The sequence below is a fragment of the Microtus ochrogaster genome, linkage group LG8, assembly GCF_000317375.1.
Source record: "Microtus ochrogaster isolate Prairie Vole_2 linkage group LG8, MicOch1.0, whole genome shotgun sequence".
NCBI classification, from domain to species: Eukaryota; Metazoa; Chordata; class Mammalia; order Rodentia; family Cricetidae; genus Microtus; species Microtus ochrogaster.
In genome coordinates, this window is record NC_022033.1 from 25,964,072 (window position 1) to 25,974,324 (window position 10,253).

Sequence of the window (10,253 nt, forward strand, 5' to 3'; positions counted from 1 at the left end):
AACTCACAGAGATCCGCCTGCCTCTGCCTCCCGAGTGCTGGGATTAAAGGCGTGCGCCACCACCGCCAGGCTCCTGACTTGTTTTTAATAGACATCTAGCGCCTGAGTGGAGTTTGCCAGGATTTAACAGACTTGCTGGTCACTGAAGAGGTTACCAGTTTTTAAACTATTTTATGCAATGCTGTATTTGCAACCTTGCATACAGATTACTGCTCACACAGATAACTGTTAGCTGCATCTGGGTTCAAATCCCATCCACTCAAAACAAGTATGATTCAGGTTGTCAAGCTGCTTCCCGAAACAGCTACAGAAGCTTAAGCACTCAGTAGTAATTTATGGTCCTTTTCCTATATCCTTGGTAAAATGGGTTTCTGCCAGTAATTTTAACATTTGCCAGTTTGACCTATCACCATTTGAGATATTTCTATTAACCTTTCAGAATTATTATGGCAGGCATGTGGTATGTGCCTTCGATCCTAGCACTCAGGAGGCAGAGACAGGTAGATCTCTATGATTAAGGTCAGCCTGTTGTACACAGTCATTGCTAGGTCAGCCAGCGATGCATAACGCCATTTCAACAAAAGAACTCTTTACTAAGTTTTTTTTTTTTTTTTTGCTGTTGTTAGGCTGGGTTTGATGACCTGAGCTTAATCCCCAGAATCTACATAGTGGAAGGGGAATCAAGTTGACCTCTGACCCCATGTGCCATGGTACGTGTACTTTCCCATGTGTACATACACAAATATAGTGACTTATTTCTAAAACAGGTATTAAAAATTGGTCACTTCCATCGTGCATTGTGGTTCCTTACACACCTCTCAGCTAGGCTGTTTAGTAACATACTTCAGCGTCCTTGGTTGAAATTGCCACATTGTTGTAGCTGCCTAATATATTTTAATATCTGGTTGAGAAAAACAAGTCATTAATCTCAAGGCTTTTCTTGGCAGTAGAGCAGAATCATGAGTTCATGGAGTTTGACGCCTGGTCCCAAGGCTAGTTTCTTTTCTCTCTGAATTCGTGCTCCCTAATCTGCTTGTTAGTAATGATGGTCATTAAACCTTAGTGTTTTTGTTGGTGGTGGTGGTTTTTCTCGTTTTTTTTTTTGTTTGTTTGTTTGTTTGTTTAATTCTCTGATGGGGCCTGGCACATGGTAAGTGGTCAGTAAATGTTAGCTCTTTTGGTATGAAAATGATGCATCTATTTTCCCAGTTGAATTTTGGGTCACACTGACAATAAAACCACATTGGGGTCTTCACAGAACTGCATTTACCTGGCAGGCAAACTTTGGGATATGAGTACTAGAAGATTTCCCACTGAAGGCGAGTGCCAGGCTCCACTGACTTGAGACTGTACTCCTTGGTAGAATTTTTATATTTTTCGTTTCTTTCCTTCCTTTGAACCTCATGTAGCCCAGGAGGTTCTCCCACTTTCTCTGTAGCCCCAGGTGACCTTGAACTTCTCTTAATATACTTTTGGGCCATAAACTTCTGGTCTTCTCCTCTATCTCCTGAGTGCAGGAAGTACACACTTGTGCTGCCATATCCCGGCCATCAGACTGGGGGCTTACTTTGCACTGGACAACTACCAATGGAACCACACTTTGAGAGAGCTTGTTCCACCATTATTTTCTAAAGGAATTGTTAGTACATTAAAAAAAAAAGTGGTTACTATTTATTTGGGGTTGGGGTCTAAAATGCCTAGGCTGGCCTTGAATTTGAGATCCTCTTGCCTTTGCTTCCCAAGTAGCTTGGAGTATAGGAATGTACTACATCTTATTTTACTCTCAAAGTAGCTGTAATTGCTAAATTAGGAGATAATTCCTCCCCATGAGACTTTCTCAGCTCCAGCAGCAGCACAGGTTTTTATGAACTAGCACATCAGCTTGCCATCACTTGCCATTTGTCCACGCACTGCAGGGATGGTGTCTAAGTGGGTTCTAAGTCCCCAGGGTTCAACACACAGCTTACATCCCAGTAGGAAGCTATTGGTGCCAGTAGAAGTAAGCGATCCATGCTGTACTTCTGCTGTTTTCTGGGATAGGAGAGCTCCTTGCCAGGAGGACAAGGAAATGACTAAGCCAGAAACTTCTGGCTTCATCAGGCTGACAGCCTCATTTGCAGCAGGCACTGAAGTTATAAAAAATGTTAAGAGTTTTCCTAATTATATTTTGAATGGGGGCTTCAGAGAACATACGACACAGAGAGAATTCAAATGGAAAAATATTCCAGGAGCCATAGTGGGTAACTCTGTAACTTAATCTTGCTTTTTCTTCCTCATGGCAGAGCAATTTGAGCACCCAGGTCTGGCTGTTGAGCACCTGTTGTCAGGCCCCTGCTGGAAGGCTGGCGAAGAGCTGGTGTCTGAGCTCCCGGGGATTCCTGGTTGTCACGGGAGGTGGTTCCTCTGCTTTGCTTGAGCTGCAGGTGTAGTTCAGAGGTAGAGAACATTTGCCTTTAGTTCGATTCCCAGCACCACATAAGCACTCCAGCCACACTTCTTCACTAGATTGCTGATCCTGCTCCAACATCTGCACGTTCACCCATACACTGAAGCCCCTCCCTCATATTTATGTCCTTGTTCCTGGAATTTCCAAGGCCCAATGAAACACAAAATCTAATTGTTCTTAGTAATAAAAACTCAAGAGTCAGCTCTCAGGGGGTGAAAGCTGAAGAATCAGAGAAGCAGAGTGGTCAGCCACTAGAGTTCTTACCTCTACCAGTGCTCAGACTGCAAGGAGCTCACGTCTCCTGCCTTATATTCCTCTCTTCTCCCAGCCATATCATTCCTGTCTCCACCTCCCTAGTTCTGAGATTAAAGGCATGTAATCCCAAGTGCTGGGATCACTTTTGTGTGAGCTGTTTCTCTTTTAGACTGGACCAATTTTAATTTTGGGTAGCCCAGGGTGGCCTTGAACTAATAGAGATCCATCTGCCTCTGTTCCCCAAGCCTGGGATTTAAGGTGTGCCTCTAGTTGTTTAGCTCTGAACTCTGATCTTCAGGCAAGCTTTGTTGGAGCACAACATATCACTACAGCCCAGATAAAATATCAGCTCCTCATGAAGGTCCCCAGTGTTTGTTGCTCTCTAAAGAAATATATTTTAGTTCTGAGACACGGTTTGTTGTAGCACAACCACTATGTACCCAAGAATGACCCTAAATTCACTCCCCCCACCACCTTCCTGTCCTAAGTGCTGGGCTGATAGGCTTGTGCTACAACACCTGGCATCTTGTGATAGTTTTACTTTGTAGCTGAGGATGGCCTCAAATTCATGATACTGGTCCTACCTCAGCCACCAAAGTCCTGGGATTATACGTGTCAGTATGTGTAGACTTGAATTTCACCTATTATGATCCCATTAGACCAGGAGGCCCTGGAAATAGCGACTTTATTGTCTTATCTTTGTGAGCTCACAGGAATTACAATTGAAAAGGCGAGAGAAATGTAGATGATAAAAGTGGCAGGGCAGGGCAGTGCACTCTGGAAGCAGGCAGACTGCATTGAGTTTGGGGCTACCTCCCCTTTACAGCAAATTCCAGGGCAGCCAGGGCTACATAGTGGAATCCTGTTTCAATAACAAGAACTATCGAAGGGACAGAGAGGAAAGGAAGGGGCAGTGCATTAGACTTTACAGCTCCATGGAAGCAGAGCAGGAAGGTAGGAAAATTGGGTAAGTCTGAATCCTGGCTCAAGATTCAATCTAGGAACAGAGGTAAGTGGGATATTTATTGTTGTAGCACTAAGGATCAGAGCCAGGGACTTGTACAGGCAAATGCGAGTAAATGCTGTGCCTCTGAGAGATATTCCTAGGCCTGGACATTGCTTTTCCTTTTCCAAATTCCAAGGTAAAGTACAGCACTGCTGCTATCTACCGGGGCTCCAGAGGGGCTGGGAACACCCTGGACTCCATTACAGAATTTCATGGAAGTACTTTTGAGCCACAGCAACTACCTAGAAGGGAGGCACTTTCATTACTAGGAATCAGCGGTATGTGACAGATTACTCCAATACTTAAGTGACATCGAAAACATCTACTATCTCCCACATGATGTTAATTCACTGATTGGGATCCAGCTTATTTGGGTGATTCTTCTCTGGGCCTCATGGGTTTGCAGCTAGCATTGCTGGCCAAGGCTGGAGTCATTTGAAAATCGTCTTGGGTAGCGTGGTGACTGGCTTTGTTGAGTGTGCAGTAGCACAGGACAAGGCAGAACTGCGATGACTTTCCTCTAGCCCCAGGAGCCACAGTGATGATACCTGGAATCCCAGAAATCGGAGGCTAAAGCAGGGGCCTGCTGAGGCCAGCCTGAGCTACTGAGTGGGTTTCTGTCTTCAAAAAGCAAAATAGCCAGGCATGGGGGCATATGCCTGTAATCCCAACACTCAGGAGACAGAAGCAGGCAGATCTTGGAGTTTTAGGCTAGCCTGGTCTACATAATGAGTTACAGGACAGCCAGGGCTACACAGATAAATCCTGTCTCAAAAACAACAACAACAACAAAAAAAAAGAAACAAAGCAATAACTTTAGCAGCCCCAAATAAAATCACTTTAAAAGTGATTTTAATTTTTTCTCATAATTGTAGAAGGGCCTAAATTTAGGTCAAGAGGATCCATGGCACCTGCTTTTTTTCTAGCATTAAGAGAGATTAAAAACAGGGATGAGTCTTTAATGAAGAAATTTCTACCAGGAAACCTTATCAGCCAGGGCTGTCATTTCCCAGTTTTGAGAAAATTGGCATCAGTCTCCCTTTGGCTGGTCTAAGGATCCAATAATAAAAGTGGGAAGAGAGAACCTGTAGGTGTTCTTCCATTACTAACTGGTATTAATCAAAATTTTACTTTTTCATCATAAAGGAACACACATTCTAGATATGGAAGATGTAAAAGAAAAGCTATCATCATAACTGCCAAGTTAATCAAACTGCTCTATTTTGTGTTGAAATGAAAAAAAAAACCTTGCTTTTTCTGAGACACAGTTTCTCTGGGTAATCCTGGCTGTCTTGGAACTCACTGCGTAGAGACCAGGCTGGCCTTCAACTAAGAGATCTGCTTGCCTCTGCCTCCTGAGTGCTAGATTAAAGGCATGTAACACCGTGCCTAGTGAAAAATCTTTTTAAATTAATGTAATATTTTGTAGGGGAAAGTACTGGTAAACTTTCTGGTCTTACAAAGCCTAGAGATTACTACTGTAAACATTTTGGTAATTAGTTCTTACAGAGTCATGGGAGACTGAACAGTAGAATTTAAATGATGGTGAATGGCACTTGAGTTATGAGTTAAGTCATCCAACATGTGGGCAGATTTGGCAACTCAATGAGAATGGGGATGCCATGAAGTCTTTACTTACCACTTGTAGAGACCTGTTTGGGTAAAATCTTCTCTTAGGTTTTTCCGCCTGTATAAGCAGGTTCCAAAAGCTGTTATGAGAGCATTGAATAGTGTATCATTCCTTAAAATGTTTCCTCAGACTTTCTACAACAAAAGTATTACTGAGATTGGCTCATACACCAAGAGTTTGGCTGCCTACTACACGCCAAAGACTATGGCTGGCCTTTGAGGGTACAGGAAACAAATCCAAGCAGACACCAGCATGAGTAGTTACCAGTGTGTGAAGGGTGGGCAGACCCGACATTAGCTGATCATCTGCAGTGCTGAAGCTCAGCAACTGGGGTCTCTTTGTGTTATCCAGGCTGGTCTCAAACTTTTGGGTTCAAGTGATCCTCCCGTTTCAGTTTCTTAAGTAGGCATGTGCCACTCCACTGTCCAGGTCACCATTTTGTAGTAAGGAGGCCGACTGCTAGTTAGTTCCCAGCCACTTAGCCCCAAAATAATCACACAGAAACTATTATTTAAATCACTGCTTGGTCCATTAGCTCTATCTTCTTATTCACTAACTTTTACATCTTAATTTAACCCATTTCTATTAATCTGTGTATCCCCACGTGGCTTACCAGGTAAAATTCTGGCATCTCTGTCCATCACGTCTATATGGTTTCTCCTTGACTCCGGCTCCTTTCTCTCAGCATTCAGTTTAGTTTTTCCCACCTAGCTGTTCCCCTATAGCTCTGCTACAGGCCCAAAGCAGTTCCTTCATTAACCAATGATATTCACAGTATACAGAGGGGAATCCCACATCACCCTTTCATTTTGTTGTGTATCCTGCTGTTCAATGACAATGCTGGGTTGATGAGGTTTTCTAACTTGTTCATGGGCGCACATCTGGGAAAAGGCTACAGTTTCAAACTCAGGCCTTACTGGAGTCCAGAACCAACGTGTTTTTTCAATTTTTAAAAAAATTTATGTATTGGTGCTCTGTGTGTGTGTGTGTGTGTGTGTGTGTGTGTGTGTGTATATATATATATATAATCTGTATATTGCACGTGTGAGATAGTTAATTGTGAGCTACCATGTGGGTGCTGGGAATTGAACTCAGGACCTCTGTAAGAACACTTAGTGCTCTTAAACACTGAGCCATCTCTCCAGCGCCAGAACTAGTATTAACATATCACATTGAGGATCAGGGATAGTATGTGCTTTTGTGTGCTTTGTCCATAAATGAAAACAATGACTCATCCCCAAACTGGGCAGGGTTGAATAGCAGTTCTGTTTATTTTACTCAGTCCATAGCACCTGTGTTAACTTTCAAAGGTAGCCTGTAATAAAAGCACTGTGATAAAAACAACATAAAAACACACTAAAAAAGAACATGTATGTGTTTGTTGCTTCTGGCAAGAAAACATGTTGATTCTTGTTAACTGAAAAAAACAAATCAAAACAGCTTAAGGATTAATAACCAAAGCTTACTTTCAAACACGTTCCTCTTTTTGTTTTTATCGAGTCTCACTGTATATCCTAGATTGGCTTCAAACTCATTATAGCCTAGGCTAGCTTTGAACTCAAAATCCTGCTTTCACCTCCCCAGTGATGAAATTAGACATGAGCTGCCTCACCCATTTCCAGTGGTCCTCCAGACATACTTTCTCTTTGTGCTTCATGATGACACTGTCATTAGTTTGATTCTACAAGGGCAGAGATCTTGAACTATTCACACGCGGATTTTCTCATAGCCTGATCCATTTGTGAGAACAAGGCAGTGCTTGCTGAGATAACCTAAAGGGGCTGCTGCATTACCTACATTAGCCTTCCTTGGCTGTAAATTAACACAGGCCGTAGTTTGAAACACATTTATAAATGCTCCATACTTCTCTGGGCCTGAGTCCAAATACGGAGTGGGTTCCAGGGGTTCCCTGCTTCAATCCGAGGCTGAAGTCAAGGTGCCCCTTGTCTCTGAGCTCATCTACACTGCCAGCGTGCAGCTTTGCTGGACTGAATGACTATAGTCCCCAATTCCTTGCTGCTGTCAGCAGGCTTCTTAGCCCAGAGGCTGCTTACACTCCTTTGCTTTCTGCCACTTCAAAGTCAGCAACAGTGAGCTGAGTTGCTTCATAGCTCCAAAACACCCATTCTTTCAAGGACCCATGTAATGATCTTCCTTACAGCCTAAATTTATTGGCAAAACTCTTTTCCCACTGAATGGAATAAATTCTTAGTTTGGTGGTATACATGGATGAAAGAAAGTTTGGATACTTTTGGGTAGGAACTGTTGGCCATGGTGGCCATAGCTCTAAACATGAATATTTTAGATCTGTTGGCAAAGGCCTGTAATCCCAGCTATTCTGGGGAGGTTGAGGCAGAGTTAAGCCAGCCTTTGTGACTTAATAAGAACTTGAAAATCAAAGGTAAAAAGGGCTTGGAAGGTAGTTTAGTGGTATAACAGCTACTATGCAGGAGCTCAATTTCCACACAGAAAAACACAAAGCAGGCATTTTAGTGACTCTTCCTCATTTAATCCAAGTGTGTATATGTGTTGGAGGTATGAGTGATTCAAAATGTTTGAAATAAGTTACAGTATCCTCTCAGAGGTGACTCAGTTGCAGATTGAAAAAAAAAACAACTGTAAGCCGGGCGGTGGTGGCGCATGCCTTTAATCCCAGCACTCGGGAGGCAGAGGCAGGCGGATCTCTGTGAGTTCGAGACCAGCCTGGTCTACAAGAGCTAGTTCCAGGACAGGCTCCAAAACCACAGAGAAACCCTGTCTCGAAAAACAAAAACAAAAAACAAACAAACAAACAAACAAAAAACCCAAAAACTGTAAACAAAACAACTAAAAGCCAGGCATAGTTGGGCATGTATTTTAATCCCTCATATATTAACGGGAGGCAAAGACAAGAGAGCAGTAGCCTGTTTGAGGTCAGCCTGTTTATACTGTGAGATTTTGTTTCAAAATAACCAATAAAGAGTGCTCAGTGGTTGTGTGAGGCCCTGGGTTCAATCCTTAGCACTAACACCCCCGCCCCCTTCCACCAAACAAAATCCCAATATACACCTTTAATCCCAGCACTCCAGAGGCAATGGCAGGTGGCCAACCTGATCTAGATAGTGAATTCCAGGATAGCCAGGACTACATAGTGAGATCCTATCCCAAAACAAAACCAAACCTAAAATATCATAAAAAGAAATGAAACAATTTTAGGAGTTATTCCTCAACTCCCTGGTGGGATGAAATCAAGTGGGGGATGTAAAAATACGTAAATCTCACCCATCGTCTATTCATTGTAGATTGTTGCTTTCTGGATTTGAGCCCAGTGTGACCAGAACTAAGTACTGCTGGGCCCCTTAGGTGGTAGGGGTCACACTGCTCTGTGATTGCTGTCTCAGCCCTGGCAGCCTGTGTGCTAACACCAGAGAGAATAGAGTGTTTCCTCACCCACAGAAACCTTCCAAAAACTATAAAATCCGGTTTCCTAGTTTTAAAAACGGGCCATTAATCCAGTTCAAGGCTGACTGTAGAAATGTTTCTGGACATTGATTCAAAAATGCATAGAGAAAAATACTTTATGTTCTGGGTGCTCCAAACCTCATCCCATTTAACACTTGCAATCAAGGTTCTGAGAGAGGCTCCACTGCTCACTGTGAGTGTGTAATAACAGCTATCATTTATGCTATGCCAGAAGCCAAATTACAGGAGCCCAATAATATCAGGATCCTCCACATCCTCTCCCCGATCTTCTAGATACTTCATGCTAATTTGTACCCCATCAATCTTGTGCAACAATAAGCTAACACATATCAAATCGATGTTAAGAGGAGTCAGGGAGTGACCGCTACAATTCTAAATCTAGATTTGGTAGACCCTGGGACCTGATCTCTCTCCAGGGTACTGCCTCTAAAATAACACTCACGTGCATTTTCATCCCTTAAGTCTTTATTACCAAATTCACCTGACAGCAATTCTGCGGTAGACTGCAGGTGCACCCTCGGCAAATACATTGCGGTCCGACAGTACAAGAGGAAATGGGTAACCGTCTAGGTCAGTCAATCAAGAAATAACCGTTTTACTGATATGAGTGTCTCTCTGCTTATTACTATGCGCCAGTTGAGTCATTTAAGGGTGGACCAAAAGGGAAAGTCCAGCTTCTTGTCACCCACCAGAAGTGCAGATGATTACTGTATTCAGGGGGATGCCCACAGTGGAAGGAGGGTAGTGGACTACCAATTCCGGATCCTCACCCTCACTGGACCCGCCCCTAGTCCCAAAAAGCGTGGAACGGGTTAAACGCGGCTAGGGGGAATCCAGCCACCGCCCATTCTCAGCAACACCTCCCAGAAACCCTCAGGGCTCCTCTAGTTCCCGAACCTCGCGAGACCCCGCCCCATCCCTTCCTGACCGACTTTCCGCCCCCTCCTTTACCGAGCTCTGAGCGCAGCGGGGTACGGAAGAGAGTGGGCGGAAAGCAAGAGTCCCGGAGCACGACGGGAAACGTGGTCCAAGCACTTCAGGCAGCCATTTTCTTCCGGAGCGGGGGAGGCCGGGGAGCTAGTAAGGACTACAAATCCCAGCCATCCTTTCGGTTTGTTTTTGTTCAAAAAAAAAAAAACCCCACACTCCCCCTCCTCACTCTTCTCTCTCTCTCACACGCGGGCACACATACACACACACACACATACACACACCCACGGCAGACACTCACGGACCGGAGCGTCGAAGGGAAAGCTGCGTCTCGCCATCCCGGCCCGCCACTCGTCCGGTCTCGGTTTCCCAGCAGCGCGGGAAAGCGGAGGCCCGAGCCGTGACCTCTGACCCCATGGTTATGCGGAGCCGCCGCATTCCTTAGCCATCGCGGGGCTGCCGCCGCCGCTGCCACCGTGGGCGACTGACGCAGCGCGGGCGCGTGGAGCCGCCGCCCCTCCCCC